Source organism: Rhinatrema bivittatum, chromosome 3 (assembly GCF_901001135.1).
Source record: "Rhinatrema bivittatum chromosome 3, aRhiBiv1.1, whole genome shotgun sequence".
Lineage (NCBI taxonomy): Eukaryota > Metazoa > Chordata > Amphibia > Gymnophiona > Rhinatrematidae > Rhinatrema > Rhinatrema bivittatum.
Genome location: NC_042617.1, coordinates 133,716,574 through 133,734,991, shown reverse-complemented (window position 1 = coordinate 133,734,991; position 18,418 = coordinate 133,716,574).

The following is an 18,418-nucleotide window of genomic DNA, read 5'->3' as shown; positions in this document are numbered from 1 at the left end:
CTGTCTTATTTATTTATTTATTTTATTTAAAATATTTCTATACCGGCCTTCATGAATGGGATTCATATCAGGCCGGTTTACATGAAACAAGGGAAAAACCAAGTAACTATAAATAAGAAAGGTCGAAGCAATCAAAGTTACAATAAAACAGGGGTATTAAAACTTGGGAGCTAGAGTAGCTAGGAATAAGTGAAGTAGGAGTAGGAGCGATAGAAATTAACTAGATAATTATCATTTAATATGGTATGAAATTGGTAGACATTCAGTTCCTTGATCTGAGTATGATGAGTTAATTTGTGTTAGGGGAAGGCTTGGAGGAAAAGCCACGTCTTAAGTTTCCTTCGGAAGGTGAGGAGGCAGGGTTCCAGTCTTAAATCAGTCGGTAGTTTGTTCCAGAGGACTGGTCCTGCTGTAGAGAAGGAACGTTCTTTGCTGGTTGTTAGCCGGGTGGATTTGGTAGGTGGAACTTGCAGCATTCCTTTATATGCCTCTCTGATGGGCCTGTCTGAGGCATGGAGTTTGAGTGGGGACTGTAGGTCTAGGGTGAGTTGTTTGTGAATGGTTTTGTGAATTATGGTGAGTGTTTTATGTTGAATTCTGTATTTTATTGGCAGCCAGTGTAGGTTATGGAGGATGGGGGTAATGTGGGCACTTCGGTTAGTATTAGTTAAGATTCTGGCTGCTGCGTTCTGGAGCATTTGTAGTGGTTTTGTTGTTGAGATGGGGAGCCCCAGAAGTAATGTCTTCTGCCCTAGGGCCTGTTTGACCTCCTATCTCTGTCCCTCTCTCCTCTCTCGCCCTCCACCTTTCTTCTTCCTCCAACTCCAATCTCTCTCGCTCTGTCCCCTCTACCTCCTCCTCTCTGGCTTCCTCCTCCCACTTTTCCCTGTCTCTCCCAACGTGCTGTCTCTACCTGTCCTCCATTCCACTTTGTCATTAACTTAGCCTGCTCCAGCAGCCACATCTCCTACATGTTGAAACCTTCAGTGAATCCTGTTAGTTAAGTCCTTTAAGTAGCATGACTAGCATATAAAATTAATATCTAGACTGAGGTATTAAATTTTAGGCCTTAGAGAGCACCCACTATATATATATATATCATGGAGGAGAGCATACCACAGGATTTATCATGCATTTACTCATTTGCATCTGATATTCATTTACATACATTTACTACCATGTGCTGGGATTTGTTTGGCATGCTAGGGCCCAATTACATAAAATGCTATTATAAGTGCATGCTAAATGGCTTTAGCATGCACACTAAGCTGTAGTGCATAGGCTTCTTAGTTTGAAAGAAGGCGGTTCAGTCTTCAAATGTTTATTAGATAACCAAACTTGATAAGAGCATAAGAATATAAAATATGCCATGCTGGGTCAGACCAAGGTCCATCAAGACCAATATCCTGACAGTGGCCAGTTTGGCTCACAAGTTCCCAGTAGATCTATTTCTTGTTGTTCCCCTCCAGGTATATGCATTGGCTTTCCCAAATCTACCTGGCTAAGAACTGTTTTTTGCACCTTTCCCAAACCTTTTTTTAAACCCTAGTATGTTAGTTGCCTTGACTACGTTCTTTGGCAATAAATTTCATAGCTTGATTGGGCACTGAGTCAAAAAATTACTTTCTATGATTTGTTTTAAATCTGTTGGTTAATAGTTTCATGGAGTGTCCCCTTGTTTTAGTGTTATTGAAATGTTAATTAACCCTCCTTTGTTTATCCATTCCCCCCACTCATTGAAAAGCAAATTGAATGTATGGAATGTTCTGATTTTTTTTTTTTTGGCTGTTTCAAGATAATTAACAAAATATTCAATGTACTTAAACTTAGTTCAGAAGATGCTATTCTATTTGTCACCTTCTCAAATTAAAGCTAAGGGGGTCATTTAGTAAGTTGTGTTAAGGCTTAACTGTGCAGTAAACGGTGTTTATGGAGTGGTTGCACAAATAAAGTGTGGTATATAACATTCCATGCATTAGCTACCTCCTAAAAAAATAATGCAAAGCATGTATTAAAATAAGCTGAACTACATGCAAATCAGCTTATTACTAGTAAATGTTATGCCAATAAAATAATGCGGCCTGCATCAAAATTCACAAGCATTAGAAACACCTAAAGAGGTGTAGCTAACTTTTCACAGATACTTCGAGACATTCACGTATGTCCCAAAGCTCACAGGATCCTTTTAAAAAGGCTGAGCAGCCCATACAGTGACTTCCCAACCAATACCTGAGGCAGCCCAAGTTTTAAAAATGTAATTTTAAAAAGTTAACATAGTGTGGGCCTGGCTCTGCCCCTGTCCCAAATCCCAAATCTCTAATAGGTAGAGCGTACAAAAACAGCCCCAGGGCTGTGTGTGTGCAACACGAATTTTAAGAATCCAGGAAGTATGCACATCAAGAATAAGGCACAAAGACCCCTGAATTTTGCTAGGCACATCATGTTACCTGTATAACTTTACTACTGGTCCTGATGAGGTGCAAGTCTGGAGATTTTGGGCCAGATGGAAGGAGAGAGAGAGAGAGGAAGAAACCATTTTAAAGAGATAATCTGACACTCTATATATCTCCCACTGTAAGAGGGGCACTTTCAACTCAGGGTGGGTTTGGAGGGAGGGGGCAGTGTTACATTGGTCTCCCTAGGGTGCAAGGGTCTGTAGACCCTTGTAAAACTGCAACCCCCCAAACCCCCCCCCCCCTGTTGAAAGTGCCCCTCTTACAGAGGGATATATAGAGAGAGTGTCAGATTGTTTTAAAGGTGATAACCCCCAACCCAAACCTTCCAACACCCACAACCCCTCCAAGCACCTACCTGAAAGTCTCTGGTGGTCCAGCAAATCCATGAGTGACCCCTTCTACGATGAATATGCATAAGAAACATTTGCATGCACTGCCTCCATTGTATTCAATATCTCATGCATATTCTTTGTGGCTATCCTGAAAACCTGGCCTGTTTATGGCACTCGAAGACTGAAGCTCGCCATCCCTGCCCTAGTCCAAGACCCCCTACAAAGGCAGGGACCAGTACTTTTCAAAGGAATACTTTTCTTTTCCTTTGAATCTGTTTGAGAAGGAGACCAGCCAATGAATCTCTCAGAAAAAAAACCCCAACCCTTTGACAACAGTGATATCATCCAGGCTTTTTTTTTTTTTGTAGTTTATAGTTGGCATTTTTTGTTTGTTAGTTTTTACCAGAATTTCATTTTCAGGATTTTTCAAAATATTAAATCATGCTGCTAGGTATGCATTTTAACAGAACTACAAAACTTGTGTAGCAACTATAAATTCCCAGTTTCATATTTACTTCGTAGTTCTATGCAATAATATTGTCTTCCACTTAGCTACTTTCACAAATGATCATGCAAATGTCTAGTTATGGAGTTTCTCTTGCTTTTGCCAGATGACTAAACATGTTACTCAATGACGGGTTTGTCCATAATACGACAACATATCTTATGACATACATTCCTTTTAGCATGCAATGAATGATTCTTGGTGTACCCTAGCTTTGCAAGTTCTTACATATATTCTATGGCAAGCAACTTGCAGATATGAGGCCAATTTGAAAGTTACCCCCTAATTTTAAGACTGCCCATTTATGTGCAAAGACTTTGCACTAATTTTGATATTGCCTAAGGGAAAGTACCAGTGTAGATTTATACTTGCCATTTTGTGAGAGTAATCTTTTGGGGGGGGAAAAAACCCCTTTGCTCCAACCCTGCCTGAAGAATGCTACCCCGTACTGCAGGTAACAATATGTGTGTAGTGGATCTAGATGCCTCCTTTAATTGCATATCCTGGAGGGTGGAGAATTTTCAAAAAGCCCAACAATTGTGTGGGTTCCCACAAAAAGGAGCTTTCAAAAAGGCTCTTCATTAGGGATGTGTAGCACCAGAGTTTTCATTCTGGTTCATTTATTTTTATTTTGAGTTTGTTTTTCAATTCATTTAATGGGTTTTTCAATTTGGTTCATTTCCTGAACTGAAATTTTTTTTTTTTAAAACAAACAAAAACATCCCCAACCCAAATACAAAAATTAAAAACTGGCCTCCTTGAAGTCTTTCAACTCCCCTTCTATCCCCCAGAAAACCATGGGGCCCTAGCCTATCTACGTGGGCTAAGTCTGGCCTATCTGGTACCTCCATGGGCCCCTCCCAGGAAATATTTGCCAGGGCTGCTGACCTCCATGGTCCAAACTTACCCCTTCTTCGGAGTGCATAAGATATAAAGGGCAGGAGTGATGTCCACTCACTACTGTCCTGCCTTCCAGAGATTTCAAAATGATACTTGTGGGCCTGACATCATACCGGAGTGACACCACTTCCAACATCTGTCTTGCGTACAGCTGGCACCATTATGTTGTACCTGAAACAGGTGCTGAAGAGATGTTACTTCAGCACCAGCATCAAGACTGCTGGAATTATTTTTAAATCTTTGGAAGGCATAGCTGGAGTGAGAGGAAAGCGCTCCTGCCATTTTCATATTAAAGACTTTATGGAAGGGAGTAGGTGGGGGCTGGGAAGATCACTGGCCCAGGCAAATGTTTCTAGGAGGCAGAAGAGGCCCTGGCTAGGCCTGGTTCAGCCCAGCTGGGTAGACCCAGGTCTCATGGCTGTCTTAGGAAGTGGAAGGGGGATTGGAGGTCCTCTGGGAGCCCCATTATTTTTTTTATAAAGCAAACAAAAAATACTTGAACCTTTGGGGGTATTTTTATGCAAATTCATTTTCAGTATGGATATGCCATTCATTTACATAAGAACATAAGAAATTGGCATGCTGGGTCAGACCAAGGGTCCATCAAGCCCAGCATCCTGTTTCCAATACAGGCCTTAAGAACCTGGCAAGTAACCAAACACCAAGAAGATCCCATGCTACTGATGCAATTAATGGCAGTGGCTATTCCCTAAGTAAACTTGATTAATAGCAGTTAATGGACTTCTCCTCCAAGAACTTATCCAAACCTTTTTTGAACTCGGCTACACTAACTGCACTAACCACATGCTCTGGCAACAAATTCCAGAGTTTAATTGTGCATTGAGTGAAAAAAAACTTTCTCCGATTAGTTTTAAATGAGCCACATGCTAACTTCATGAGACTAAATGCACAATTGAATCTTTACGGGTAGAAATCCCTTGTGTGATGGGGAAGACTATAGTGATACGAGTATGCTACCATCCACCTGGTCAAGATGGTGAGACTGACAGTGAAATGCTAAGAGAAATTAGGGAAGCTAACCAAATTGGTAGTGCGGTAATAACAGGAGACTTCAATTACCTCAATATTGACTGGGTAAATGTATCATCAGGAAGCTCTAAAGAGATACAGTTCCTGGATAGAATAAATGATAGCTTTATGGAGCAATTGGTTCAGGAACCGACGAGAGAGGGAGCAATTTTAGATCTAATTCTCAGTGGAGCACAGGATTTGGTGAGAGAGGTAATGGTGGTGGGGCTGCTTGGCAATAGTGATCATAATATGATCAAATTTGAATTAATGACTGGAAGGGGGAAAGTAAGCAAATCCACAGCTCTCTTGCTAAACTTTCAAAAGGGAAACTTTGATAAAATGAGAAAAATAGTTAGAAAAAAACTGAAAGGAGCAGCTACAAAAGTAAAAAGTGTGCAAGAGGCGTGGCCATTGTTAAAAAATACCATCCTTGAAGCACAGTCCAGATGTATTCCACACATTAAGAAAGGTGGAAAGAAGGCATAATGATTACCGGCATGATTAAAAGGGGAGGTGAAAGAAGCTATTTTAGCCAAAAGATCTTCATTCAAAAATTGGAAGAAGGATCAAACAGAAGAAAATAGGATAATGCATAAACGCTGGCAAGTTAAATGTAAGACATTGATAGGACAGGCTAAGAGAGAATTTGAAAAGAAGTTGGCCATAGAGGCAAAAACTCGCAGTAAAAACTTTTTAAAATATATCCAAAGCAGAAAGCCTGTGAGGGAGTCAGTTGGACCATAGATGATCGAGGGGTTAAAGGGGCACTTAGAGAAGATAAGGCCATCGTGGAAAGATTAAATGATTTCTTTGCTTCGGTGTTTACTGAAGAAGATGTTGGGGAGGTACCCATACTGGAGAAGGTTTTCATGGGTGATGATTCAGATGGACTGAACCAACAACAACAACAACATCACAAAATCGACAGCGAATAAACTATGCCCCAAGTCGTCAAAATAATCAACCCGGCACTAAAAAGAAAGCAACCCTGGTTTTCCCCTCAACTTAAGCAGATGAAGCAAGACCTCAGACACAAGGAAGGCAAATGGCGCAAGGTAGCGGTGTGCATTCGTTTTGAACTTAAATGGAAAACGCAACTTATTTTTTTTTTTTAACTTAAAAAAATGATGAGGCGTAAACGATCGGATTTCCAACTTATTCAACATAGCTATGTTGAATACGTTGGAAATCGCAATTGTTGATCTAAATAAAAATTTAAACCCCTCACCCTCCTTAATCCCCCCCCCAAGACTTACCAAAACTCCCCAAGCTGGCCAAAAGTTCCGTGAGGGTCCGGGAGTGGACGCGTGGGGAATCACGTGACGTCGGCGTCACTCCGACGTGACGCCGACGTCACATGGTCCATCGCGGTTCCACTCCCGGACCCCTCGTTGGGCCCAAACGGCACTTTTGGCCAGCTTGGGGGGGTCAGGAGGCCCCCCCAAGCTGGCCAAAAGTTCCTTTTGGGTCCAACGAGGGGTCCGGGAGCGAACCCGAGGGGAATCACGTGACACCGCATCACGCCGACGTCACGTGATTCCCATCGGGTTCGCTCCCGGACCCCTCGTTGAGCCCAAAAGGCACTTTTGGCCAGCTGGGGGGGTCAGGAGGCCCCTCCAAGCTGGCCAAAAGTGCCTTTTGGGCCCAACGAGGGGTCCGGGAGCGAACCCAAGGGGAATCACGTGACGCCGCGTCACTCCGACGTGACGCCGACGTCACGTGCTCCTTGCAAAGGAGTTCAGGAATGGCGTCCTGACCCCGCTGGACCACCAGGGAGTTTTGGTAAGTCTTGGGGGGGGGGCGGGATTAAGGCGGGTGAGGGGTTTAAATTTTTATTTGCACATATGGACATAGACTCAACTTATGGAATTCTCCATATGTCCATATTGACCGCAAATGGGACCCCCTTTCGACTTATGGACTTATGAACTTAAACTTTTGGTCTGCACATCCCTAGCACAAGGACCCCGGCACTACTACGCTGTTTGATTATAAAAGCACCCTCCACCTCTACAGGAGCTCCATCCTACGGACAAAAAGAGATTTCTACGCCAACAGAATTCATGACCTCCAATTCGATGCCAGGGCCCTGTTCTCCTACGTTTCCCAACTCACAAAAATCCCCGCCCCTTCCATCCCGGATGACCAGGCACAAAGCAAGGCTAAAGAGCTCGCACTCTTTTTCCAGAAAAAAATTTCAAACACACTAGCACTCCTCCCCACCAACTCATCTCCCCCCCCCCCTCCCCAAACCTTTCTACACCCCTACTCATCCTGGAGCCAACCTCGACACATTCGAACCCACATCCTCCCTGGAGATGGAGTCCCTACTTAAGAGACTGAAACCATCCAACCACCCGTTGGACCACATCCCAACAAAACTACTGTTACTTATTCCAGACACCATCTCCAGACCTCTAGCTAACATCATAAACTGCTCTTCATCTCAAGGAATCTACCAGACAGGCTAAAAACTGCCTCCCTCAAACCCCTTCTGAAGAAACCTAACCTAGACACTAGAAAATTCTCCAACTTCTGCCCCATCTCTAATCTCCCTTTTCTCGCCAAACTCACGGAGAAACTGGTCAATACTCAACTCTCAGACTACCTGGAAGAACACAATATCCTCTACCCATCTCAATACGGCTTCCACAAATCATTCAGCATTGAAACCCTCCTTTTCTCCCTCACAGATCACATCATCATGGGCCTAGGCACTCATTCCTACTAGTCCTCCTACACATCTCTGCGGCGTTCGACACTGTGAACCATTCCATCCTTCTAAATCACCTCTCAGACATCGACTTATCAGGATAGGTCCACAGTTGGCTCGAATCCTTCCTCAGCAACAGAAGCTTCAAAGTCAAAATCAACAACAAAGAATCACCCAGTATCAAATCAGCGTTAGGTGTACCCCAAGGCTCCTCTCTGTCACCTACCCTTTTCAATATTTACCTCCTGCCCCTCTGCCAGTTGCTAACAAACCTAAAATTAACTCAATACCTATACGCGGGTGACGTACACTCATTTTCTGGGAAAACTGCCTCCAATCCATCAACCGCCTGCTCACTAGTCTGAACCTGGTCCTTAACGCTGCCAAGACAGAACTCATCTCCTCCAACCATGCTGACATACCCTCACAGACACACACCCCCCCCCCTCAACACACAGATTACGCATGTAAGAGACCTCAGAATAATCCTTGACAACCGTCTGAACCTAAAGAAATCCATCAACAACATAACCAATAGGGATGTGAATCGTTTTTTGACGATTTAAAATATCGTCCGATATATTTTAAATCGTCAAAAATCGTTAGGGCCACGATACAATACCAATTCCCCCGATTTATCGTTAAAAAATCGTAAATCGGGGGAAGGGGAAGGGCAGGAAAACCGGCACACTAAAACCCCCTAAAACCCACCCCCTAAAACCGGACCCCCGCTGAACGACCTCCTGCAGTCGATCTCCTGCCGGCGCCATTTTCCGTATGGAAAATGATTTGCGGCAAGAAATCGCTTCCTGAACCCCGCTGGACTCCCAGAAACTTTTGGCCAGCTTGGGGGGGCCTCCTGACCCCCACAAGACTTGCCAAAAGTCCAGCAGGGGTCCGGAACGACCTCCTGCGTCGAATCGTTTTTGTCTATGGCCGCCGCCATTTTGCGGCGGCCATTTTGCAAAATGGCGCCGGCTGAAGACAAAAGGATTCAATTGAGGGGGCCGTTCCGGACCGCCACCGTTCTGGACCACCGCTGGATCCCCAGGTAATTTTAAAGCATTTGGGGGGGGGTTCGGGAGGGTGGGGGATTTAATTTAAAGGGTCGGGGGTGGGTTTTAGGGGGTTGGCTCACGATTTTAATGATTTTTCACGATATTTTTAAAACCCAAATGGCAACAATACGATTCCCTCCCCCTCCCAGCCGAAATCGATCGTTAAGACGATCGAGGACACGATTCACAGTTGTTTTTCCCAATAGATTGTACTTTATTATATATTATCCGTTCATTATTTCGATATGTTCCATGTAAACCGCCTCCCCGGCGATAGTTATTTCTGTTAAATGTGAACCGGAGTGATATGTATTGTATACAGGAACTTCCGGTATATAAAAACCAAAAATAAATAAATAAAATAAATAATAACCAAGGACTGTTTTTACAAACTGCAAGTTCTGAAAAGGCTCAAACCTCTCCTTCATTTCCATGATTTTAGGACAGTCCTCCAAACCATGACCTTTGCCAAGATAGACTACTTCCCATCTCCACCACTAAACCACTACAGATGCTCCAGAATGCGGCGGCTAGAATCCTGACTAACACCAACCGAAGAGAACACATCACACCCATCCTCCGGAACCTGCACTGGCTTCCAATAAACTACAGAATCCTACACAAATCCCTCTCCATAATCCACAAAACCATCCACAAACAGCTACAACTCGACCTTCAGATCCCATTCAGACTACACACCTCTACAAGACCCATCAGAGAAGCATACAAAGGAACCCTGCAAGCTCCCTCAAACAAAACCACACGTCATAAAGCAATGAAAGAACGAGCATTCTCTACAGCGGGACCTGCCATTTGGAATGCCATGCCCCCAGACCTCAATTGGAACCCTGCCTTGTAACATTTCAGAAAAATCTCAAGACCTGGCTTTTCCTTCAAGCCTTCCCTTAAACTTTCCGAACCATGCAAGTGCCAGTCTTACTTCACTATAAATGCCACTAGGCTCCCCCTCCCACTGTCTGCTAAGTTTTACTTACCTCTTCTGTCCTCTACTTCCAGCTACCTCAGCTCCCAAGTTCATTTCTCCTTGTTTATTGTAACCTTTGCTTCTTGTTAAATGGTCTGTTAAAGTTTTAACTCCTCGTTCCTTGTAAACCGATGTGATATGATACTATTAATGAATGTCATTATAGAAAAGAGTTAAATAAATAATAAATAAAATAAATCATGGTGAACCTAGAAGATGTGGTAGACCTGATTGACAAACTGAAGAGTAGTAAATCACCTGGACCGGATTGTATACACCCCAGGGTTCTGAAGGAACTAAAAAATGAAATTTCAGACCTATTAGTAAAAATTTGTAACCTATCATTAAAATCATCCATTGTACCTGAAGACTGGAGGATAGCTAATGTAACCCCAATATTTAAAAAGGGCTCCTGGGGCGATCCAGAAAACTACAGACCAGTTAGCCTGACTTCAGTGCCAGGAAAAATAGTGGAAAGTGTTCTAAACATCAAAATCACAGAACATATAGAAAGACATGCTTTAATGGAAAAAAGTCAGCATGGCTTTACCCAAGGCAAGTCTTGCCTCACAAATCTGCTTCACTTTTTTGAAGGAGTTAATAAACATGTGGATAAAGGTGAACCGGTAGATGTAGTGTACTTGGATTTTCAGAAGGTGTGTGACAAGGTTCCTCATGAGAGGCTTCTAGGAAAAGTAAAAAGTCATGGGATAGGTGGTAATGTCCTTTCGTGGATTACAAACTGGCTAAAAGACAGGAAACAGAGAGTAGGATTAAATGGACAATTTTCTCAGTGGAAGGGGGTGAGCAGTGGAGTGCCTCAGGGATCTGTATTGGGACCCTTACTTTTCAATATATGTATAAATGATCTGGAAAGAAATAGGACGAGTGAGGTAATCAAATTTGCAGATGATACAAAATTGTTCAGAGTAGTTAAATCACAAGCAGACTGTGACAAATTGCAGGAAGACCTTGTGAGACTGGAAAACTGGGCATCAAAATGGCAGATGAAATTTAATGTGGATAAGTGCAAAGTGATGCATATAGGGAAAAATAACCCATGCCATAGTTATATAATGTTAGGTTCCATATTAGGTGCTACTACCCAAGAGATCTAGGCGTCATAGTGGATAACACATTGAAATCATTGGTTTAGTGTGCCGCAGCAGTCAAAAAAGCAAACAGAATGTTGGGAATTATTAGAAAGGGAATGGTGAATAAAACGGAAAATGTCATAATGCCTCTGTACCGCTCCATGGTGAGACCGTACCTTGAATACTGTGTACAATTCTGGTCACCGCATTTCAAAAAAGATATAATTGCGATGGAGAAGGTACAGAGAAGGGCTACCAAAATGATAAGGGGAATGGAACAGCTCCCCTATGAGGAAAGACTAAAGAGGTTAGGACTTTTCAGCTTGGAGAAGAGACGGCTGAGGGGGGATATGATAGAGGTGTTTAAAATCATGAGAGTTCTAGAACGGGTAGATGTGAATCAGTTATTTATTCTTTCGGATAATAGAAAGACTAGGGGGCAATACATGAAGTTAGCATGTGGCACATTTAAAACTAATGGGAGAAAGTTCTTTTTCACTCAATGCACAATTAAACTCTGGAATTTGTTGCCAGAGGATGTGGTTAGTGCAGTTAGTATAGCTGAGTTTAAAAAAGGATTGGATAAGTTCTTGGAGGAGAAGTCCATTGCCTGCTATTAATTAAGTTGACTTAGAAAATAGCCACTGCTATTACTAGCAACGGTAACATGGAATAGACTTAGTTTTTGGCCAAGTGGCCAAATCCGGGTTCTTATGGCCTGGATTGGCCACTGTTGGAAACAGGATGCTGGGCTTGATGGACTCTTGGCCTGACCCAGTATGGCATGTTCTTATGTTCATGGAATGCCCCCTAGTCCTTCTATTATCCGAAAGAGTAAATAACTGATTCACATTTACCTGTTCTAGACCTCTCATGATTTTAAATACCTCTATCATATCCCCCCTCAGCCATCTCTTCTCCAAGCTGAAAGTCCTAACCAATAAGCATTTGAAAAATGTATCTTTCTGCTCCATTAAATCTGTACGGTGGGAACATTTTAGAATGTATTGTCAGATGTGCCAATTATAAATTAGTAATTCACAAAAAGTCTAGGGTCAAAAGAATGTAAATGGTGTGAAGCACAGTATAGTGGCATTCAACATGATTTTATCAATCTAGTAGTTGTGACAACAGCACTTCAAAGGTAGCTGCTGAGGGCCATCATAACACCCATCTGTGCCAAAAGTTTGTTTCTTTGTGCACATCAATCCTGGGTCACATATAATCATCGGTCTAATAGTAACTCTCTGGTTTTTTTAAATATTTTTATAATGCAAATAAAAAGTTACTTCCCTTTTCTTGCTTGAAAAATTCTTCTAAATAGCAGTGGCAGCGGTAATCATGAATTATCACCCAACATAATGCCATGTTTCGAGTGGCGCTCTGCTTCAGGCATTATACATTAAACAACGCCTCCAGCTGGAGGCAATTAGAAAGCATAAGCATCTTCAAACAGCTACATTGGTCTATATAGATCTGCCCATCGATTTCCACAGAAATGTGTAATAAGTTTATTAATAGCAGCCCAACAGGACATAAAACTATTCTCAGGTTAGCATGAGATTGGGACAATTCTATTGATGTTTATTATATGTAATTTTTTTTTAGGTTGATTTGTATGCTTAAACTTTCTTTTTGTTCTGCTATGCATTTTTCCTAAGGCATCCCTGCATCACCTAAGCATATTACTAAGTTATATTAGAGACATCTAACACTGGAGCATTGCATCCTACAGATAGTCAAAGAGAAAAATATAAGGACTCGTCATTGTGAGATGTACCTTCTTTAAGGAAAAATAAAGTACTTTTCTCTTCTTTCATAATAATTCTCCTTCATTCTTTTGTTCCTTAAATAATTAGATTGAGTCTTCTCTCAATTTTAATCTTTCCATTTAACTTTAATTAATTTTAGCTTAGAATAACAATATTGGAGAGCTTAAAAAAAGAATAATAGGGAGGGGGGGGGGAGCTTGCTTACCAGGTTGCTTTTTCCAGTCTTTCACAGCTCTAATTTGAACCACTTTGATACAAATATTGATCCAGGGCCCATAGACACGTGAAAAGACTGTTTTTAATGGGCATGCTTCTCTTAGGTTTTCACTTTGCAAGATAAAACAGATCACCATATATCAGGGATTCAGCTCACTGCTTAAGAACAATAAATGAATGAAGAAATCCAAAGATAGGCTGAACACATGATGCCAGAATCTAAGCTGCTATTTATGTATCCAGAGCAAGAATACTATAGGATTATCTGGTCATGCTTTCATAAACTATTTCATCTCCAAAACAATGGCTATTGTCAAGAGTGAGGGCTTGGAAAGCACTTTGAATGATGTTTTCTTACCTTTGCTGTTTTCCTAATTATTGGAGCTAACTTTTGTAGTAATTTTGCATTTTGTAAAGAGGAATTGGATTGCATAGAGCACATTTTGGGGGAGATGATTATAATTATGCCAGCACTGCTTTTTAAGTGCTGTAGCAAGCTACCAGTATGTTTCCTTCTTTTGAATTCACCTTTCTATTTGCTTACTTGAAAGCAGACACTAATTTCCAAAGGAGTTACGTGCATAAAAATAACATATATCCTAGCAATTTGCAAAAGCCCATTCTCGTGTATAAATTCTCCTACAGATGAATTTTAAAAGACCGGCGCACGCCAAAACCCAAAAATATGCAAATATGTGGGGCCGGCACCCGCCAAGCGGATTTTAAAAGCCGCCTGAGTACACCCGAGTACAAATGAAAAGTTCCAAAAAAGGGGTGGGGTATAGGCAGGACATGGGCGGGGCATGGGTGTTCCGGGATTTCAGCTTGAAATTAGCGTGTTAATACTTAAGTGCGCAGGTGCGCACTGCAGGCCCCTGGCGCGTAACTTTACTTCTGCTATGGAGGATGTATAAGAAAGAAATAAAGATAAATATATAGATCAGTGGGGTTTTAAGGATCCGGACTAACTGGGATAAGGAAGGCTATTAAACTAGGGGGCTTTGGAAGTCCTATCACTTACCTGGGCGAACTGGGAATGAACTGGGAAAACTGGTAATGGCTGCAGCGCGCGTCTACTAAAATCCCCCCACTTAATCGGTAGAAGTGGCACTTGTGTGCCCGTGTGCACATGTTCAGGCTATTTTATAACATGCATATACATGTGTATGTTATAGAATGACCACGACCCTGGGCGCAGGCTGACGAAAGCGCGCACATATGGTGCCCGCGCTCCTGTTTAAAACTTACCATCTAAGGATGTGGCACTGTAAAAGGTATTTTTGTATGAAAGCAGTATTCAGCGTTTGGTGCTATCATATAAGAGAACAAAGGTTTTAAATTTGACATCTTTATGAGCCAAACTGCAAAACCATCTGGAGTACACCATTTGCGTACCTGTATGGGCCCGCAGAGATTTATGCTAATTTATAAGCTGCGTGGCAGAAGCCACACAGTTTATAAAATATTGCATATTTCTGACTCAAAAGATTGCATGCATGTTTCAGTACATGCATACATTTGAAATATAGGGGCTTGCATACTTTCCCTACCCATTTTATGAAATTATGCACATATATTTTATGTGTGTAGCAATTCTAACAATTCACATGTAATAACCCAGAATTAAATGCGGGAGCAAGTCTTATATAAAGTGTGCACTTACTCCACTTCTGAAAATACTTCATTCCATATAGACTTGGAATCATCAGTTTGCCGATACATCCATCCATTGAGGCCTTTACCAGGTCACCTAGACCCTCCAGCACTTTACCCTGAACCCCCACTGGTCACCTCCAACCAAAAAACAACAGAGAAAAGACAAATACAATTTCAATTGCTTGAGTCAATTAGCAGGTATAAAAGTCTTCAGATAAGTTTGGTAATGTATATGTGAATACCACTTACATATACTTCTGAACCCAGTCCTGGAACATCGGTAAACTGCCCCTTTGTTTCCCCCTGTTAACATTTACATGCAACATTGCAAGAATGTGCATATTAACATAGAAACATAGAAATATAGAAATGACAGCAGAAGAAGACCAACAGCCCATCCAGTCTGCCCAGCAAGCTTTCACACTTGTTTTTTTCTCATACTTATCTGTTACTCTTGGCCCTTAGTAACCTTTTGGTTTTATTTCCCTTCCACCCCCACCATTAATGTAGAGAGCAGCGTTGGAACTGCATCTAAGTGAAATAGCTAGCTTAATTAGTTAGGGGTAGTAACCGCTGCAATAAGCAAGCTAATCCCACGCTTATTTGTTTACCCAGCCTGTGCAATTCAGTCCTTGTTGGTTGTCTGAATATAAATCCACTTTTCTTCACCCCCCTGCCGTTGAAGCAGTGAACTGCACTGCATATGTATTTCAAGTGAAGTATCAGGCTTAATTGATTTGGGGTAGTAACCGCCATAAGAAGCAAGCTATACCCATGCTGATTTGTTTACCCAGACTATGTAATTCAGTCCTTTTTGGTTGTTGTCTGTATATAAATCCACTTTTCTTCATTCCCCCCTGCCGTTGAAGCAGAGAGCTTCGCTGGATATGCATTGAAAGTGAAGTATCAGGCTTATTTGGTTTGGGGTAGTAATCACCGTAACAAGCAAGCTGCTCCCTGCTTTTTTGTGAATGCAAATCCTTTTTTCCACATTTCCTCTTGCCATTGAAACTTAGAGCAATGTTGGAGTCATATTAACCGTGTGTATGTTTATTGAATAAGGGTATTATCTCCAGGTAGTAGCTGGCATTCCCGTGAGCCACCCTTTCTTCATTCACATCCTCTAGACTTTATGGATCCACAGTGTTTATCCCACGCCCCTTTGAAGTCCTTCACAGTTCTGGTCTTCACCACTTCCTCCGGAAGGGCATTCCAGGCATTAGAACTGTGGACCCTTGGACCAGGATGAGAGTTGGTACTACCACTGAGGGACGACCCCCCAGTGGCCCTCGTTGCCGGCTGGCGGTGCAGGTGAGGACGACCTGGCTGGATCTTCACCTATACCAGCCCTCGTTCCCCTCAGGTTGAGCCCTTGGGTGCCGGGGCCAGCAGGTCTTAGGAGCGGGTCGCCTCGATGGAGACTGGAGCAGCAGCAGGCAGAGACGAAGTCATGAGTCTGGGTCTTGGCTGGCAGTAAAGGTGCAGAACGAGAGTCCAATCCAAAGATCCAGGGCAGGCAGCAGACTAGCAAGACAAAGAACCAGGCCAAGGGACAAGACAAGCAAAGGGTCAAGGGTCAAGATGAGTAAAGGGTCAACCAGGCCAAGGGTCAAGACGAGCAAAGATGAGCAAGCAAGCCGAAGTCAGAACCAAGAGATCAAGCCGAGGATAGAAGCACAGGAACTGGAAGATGAGGAGAGGAATGGAGACAGGAACATTGGAACGGATAGGAACGCAGGAACTGGAGCCACTAGAACAAGACTCAGGAACCAAGGACAGGATCAGGATCAGGACCAGGACCAGAAACAGAAACAGAAGACAGGAACTTGGAGACGTCAGGAACAGCAGCTAGAACTCTGAGGAGGTGGACCTGTTGCCAAGGTGAAGAACTGAGGACTGAGGCAGAATTTAAATTCCCCTCAGTCCTGACGTCATCCATTGGGGACGGGCCGAAGTTTCCCGCCACGGCCCCTTTAAGAAGCGGGACCTTCCCCACGTGCGTGCCTAGGGAGAGGCCTGCTGGAAGGAGGACGGTGGTGTCCAGAGCCGCATGGGAGGTCCACGGACGCCCAGCTCTGGAGTGGAGCACGCCGCACCGGACGGGGGAGAACCCACAGCATGTTGGAGGACGTAGGGGGGACCAGCCGTGGCCTGCCACGGCTAGGAGCCACAACATAAGGTTTATAAAATAAAATATATACACACGTGTGTTCGTTATGCATGCATATACTAATTTTATGTGTGCAACCCCTGCACAATTCTTTGAAAATTGACTCTTCATATAGTGGCTCTGTCCCTTCTGAAGACTGTGTGCTTCTGGTCTTTGTTTAGTATTCTTATCACATAACACCTTAAAATAATTTAGACAACTTTCTCCTATTTTTTAAAATATAGGCTAAAGGGAGACAGGGGATTAATTCCAGAGTCGGGGTTGCAAGATATTGACCATTTCCCAGGCCCAGATTCCCCCCTCCCATCCCACCATCCTTGATCCTCACATCCCTCCATTCCAAATTTTCCCTTCCTGTCCTCTCCATCACAGAACCTCCGTCTTTTTCTTACCTAGATCTCCCCCTCTCTCTGTCTCCTCTCCCATGCATATTACCTCCTTCTCCTTTCCCTTCTCCAACTCTCCCTTCCTCTCATCACAAATCCTCTATACCATCTTCCCAGTTCTCCCTCCTCCATTTCTTCCCCGGCGCCTCCTCTTCTCCACAGATTCCCAAGATCACTCCCCTTCTCCCCAATCATGAGATCCTATCCTGAAGCTGTTCCCTTTCTTTTCCTCTCCCAGTATTCCTAGTCTCCCTCCTCCCCAATGCCAATCACAAAGATCCCTCATCCCCCTCCCAAAAAATGTAAACAAAGAACAAATTAAATACTCCAGACACAGAAAAGTGGCCAGAAAACAACTATTTTTATAAAGTAAAATTTACATAGGAACCCTAACTTTCAAACTTATCCAGGTACAACATTTACACATGATAAGTGGACATATGGAGCTTAATACTAGTATTTAATAAACTGTGCCCAGGAGATGCTTGGACTGGCCACCTTCCCCTAGAGTTGAGCTCTTAGGTTCTGGTGGCCAGCAGGACTTAATCTGCTGATGCACTGGAGAACAGGGTTACAGGAGGGCACCCACTAGTATAGCAAGGCTGCAGAGAAACAGGGATCAGAAAGGTGCCCCCAAACAAATACAGACACACAAGACAAGAGCACCATAAACAAGATGCAAAAGGAGGCAACAACATCAGGACGAAATGGACAAGGAAACTAAATAGACCAGGGTAAGCATAAACCACCAGGAAAGTATGCTTCTCTTTCTCTCACACATCAGCTTCAAGCCTTCAAATCTCTATGTTTGAACAGGCAATGACACCCACCCTCCCAGACTCCCTAAATGCTGCCCATGCTGTTCTTCCCCCTCAACCATGTGGTCTTCTTCCTATTGGTGGAGAGTGGGAACCCCACCAGCAGGGTTCCCACAACCCACCAGCAGAAACACGACCCACTGTGCGGGTCGTGTTTCTGCTGGTGGGTTGTGGGAACCCTGCCGGCTTGTCATTATTAACTTTTAGCGGCTGGTATTTGCTTGCAAACTCAAAGAGAAGTAGCTGCAGCAGGGGGGGGAGGGGTTGGGTGCATGAGATGCCACCTCCTAAAATGTTGCCGCTGCCTCACCCTGCCTCATTATAT